Source organism: Rutidosis leptorrhynchoides, chromosome 3 (genome assembly GCF_046630445.1).
Source record: "Rutidosis leptorrhynchoides isolate AG116_Rl617_1_P2 chromosome 3, CSIRO_AGI_Rlap_v1, whole genome shotgun sequence".
NCBI lineage: Eukaryota > Viridiplantae > Streptophyta > Magnoliopsida > Asterales > Asteraceae > Rutidosis > Rutidosis leptorrhynchoides.
Window position 1 is genome coordinate 194,708,062 of NC_092335.1, and position 3,165 is coordinate 194,711,226.

A 3,165-nucleotide genomic window follows, 5' to 3' on the forward strand; every position below is an offset into this window, starting at 1 on the left:
ATTCGAATCCTTAGATGGTTTAAATAATATAAAGGGATTTGGTAACATATCTTGTAAGATTGGTTTCTTGGATCGAGTATTTATGTGATCTAAAATCATAAAAAGAAATGTTTTAGGCAAAAATCTTTTAGACCTTAAAGGATATATGTAATTATTGAGTTTATTCCAATTCCTCTTGTAATGTTTAAGAAGTATATTAGTATATTAGTAAACCTTATATTGATAAATATAATAAATATTAATGACATAATTAATAATATAAATATTAAATAACAACTTTTATCGCATAACAACGAATAATCAATCATACATGACCTATTGAATCTTTCAATACTTAAGTGACCCGTCAGCGTCTAGGTTCGAGCAGGAGCCTTTAAATCGGAACCCCAACAACCCTCCCCTAAAGGAAGACAATCATCGCCCTTTTTCAAGAAATATCAATAACCAAAGTATATCCAATTTTTGTATTTACCGCGCTCCCCAGCAGCGGCGCTAAAAAGTTAATGTGTTGAAAGTGTGTGCGGTAGTGCTTAACTTATCCTTCAACTTTTAAATTTATAAAACCTTTATTTAATACACTTTAACACCCTAACGAGCAACAAAATCCGATCAGATGTAGTATTTTAGGTTATCGTCCCAAGAGAGTTATGCGGATATGAGTTGTTTTATTATTTAATTCTTATTAAAGAATTAAAGATATATTTTTATGTCTTTTTATGGGATATATTCTTATCTCTTAGGGAAGAGATTCTTTAAAGATAAACAAAGTAATAAAGTAAAGTAAGGAATTGAAGATTCAAAATAAACAAATAAAAGTAAAAGCAGTTACACGAACAACCAACTCATACGGGAATCATATTAGGCAACATAACTTATATTAACACAAAGCAGAATAACAATCATAGATCAACTATTATCCTTTAATAGGTTAAGCTAAGTGTTGCATATCATTCAACAAGTAGGACTTAAAGCACATGCTAGATATGTGATGTTCATAACTAACATCTTAATTCTTTATGTTCAATTCAATTACATTATACACATTAATCATGTGATGAGGATCAATATGCAAATAGACTGACAAATTATATAAGCTATTAAACACTAAGTAGATCAACTCAAGTTACTAGCTGAAAGTCAATTACTACTAAGTTCTCATGCAATCATTAATTAAACAAATACAAACAAAGGTTCTTCGATTAAGCCTAACAATATAAAATTCTATTATATAAGCGTAATTCCATTTAAACAAGTTTATCACTATTAAGCTTTTTAAATTAGTTGCATGCAATCCAATTTAACAAGTTTGATGGACTAGATCTAAACAATTAGCATGAATCGAATAATAGATCATCGGATCAAGTACTAACCAACCCTAAAATCATGTTATTTAACCATTAAGCATGGCTCGAAACAATTCAAACATCATTACAGAAACTCGACCATACAGATCTGAAAAAGAACCATGAACTGTTGTAACGGCCCAACCCGTTATCCAACCGAAAACAGAACACAAAATTTCTTTTTATTTTTTTACAGAGGAATGCGCGGCGCGCGACCCTTATGGTGCGCGACGCGCAAAAAGCTTTTGTCCGGATTTTTAACTTGGGCAAAAAGATCTCCCACTTTCCGACACTTTTAGATGAAACGACTTTCACAACACGTTATAATAAGTAAAACTAAAAGATTCTCAAAATAAAAATGAGTTTTACAACACCGGGCCCACATCGTCCCGAATTACGAATTTCGTACAAAATACAAGTTTCGACCACAAAAGTTTAATTTCCAAACGACACTTAGAGCATGGTGTTTGGGGTTAAACTACCCAAATCTTGGTCGAACTTCCAAAAGCTAATCCCCCGAGAGTCACTAATCCAAACGAATACCTTTGCCCTTATCCACGCCGAAGCCTAAAAAGATAAACAATGAGAGGGTAAGCAAAACGCTTAGTGAATGCAATAATTATACACATATATATAACCTGCTTACTTGCAATCACTTACACAATTTCCGCATACATACTAGCAATATAATTAGCATACCATCGCGAAGTATAACCCTAAATCTCCGATAACACATGCTAGTATAACAATATCATATAATACGAACAATATAATATGCTACACTACAACACATAACCATGGTTAACCAAAATACAAAGGGAACGATTCTCGCGAATGAACCGTTAGCCACGCAGACGCCACTAGTATGCATCACTAGTCCATTGGGTGGTATCGAACGCCCGAACTTTAAACCCACCCGTCACGTGAAATGTGGTATTGAACGCCGAACTTTAAACCCACACTTCACGCCCACGTACACATATGATATGGTATCGAACGCCTGAACTTTAAACCCATATCACATGCCACACATGATGATAAGGTATCGAACGCCCGAACTTTAAACCCTCATCACATGTCAACACGATGTGGTATCGCATACCCGAACTTAAACCAACATCACATTCCGCACAAGTAAATACATTACATACACATATGTATAATTATTCCACTCACCTTTTCGCCTTTTGTGAATGATAACCGAGCTTGCAACCTTCAATGTAATGTACCTATTACGTTATGCATATAATCAATCACACAATCGAGTTGGTCAACCAATGCACTCGTCAACCAATGCACTCACCATCCTAGTGTCGTTTTAACTCATAGTGAAAATGTGACCCATTTACACCCTTAACCCTACACTAGGTCGAGATTACGCCAAATCTCTAACATTAATTGATTATGGTCTTAATACACTTATTAACACAAGTTTAGTGCATTTTCATATTCACTAGATAATTTAGGTCACCCAAGACTCCTTTGACCCATTTCAAGGTTAACATACCCATTTTGGGTCATCTACTAACCCAAATAACACCCATTCACTTAACAATTAAGTGTGCTAGTGATTAACTAACCATTTAAGACTCACAAACATATTTATCATTTCAAAACCCTAGGTTAGTCATCTTTGAGTCCTCGTGACTCCATCTTACCCAAAAACCCCCAAAATCACCAACAATGGGTTTTATGTTCATCATTTACCCAAACCATAAACCTTAAATAAATCAAAGTAAGGAAAATCAAGGTTAGGACATACCACCACAATCAAAACGTAGCTAGTGACTAGATGAACAAATTTAAGACACGAGCTTTGACC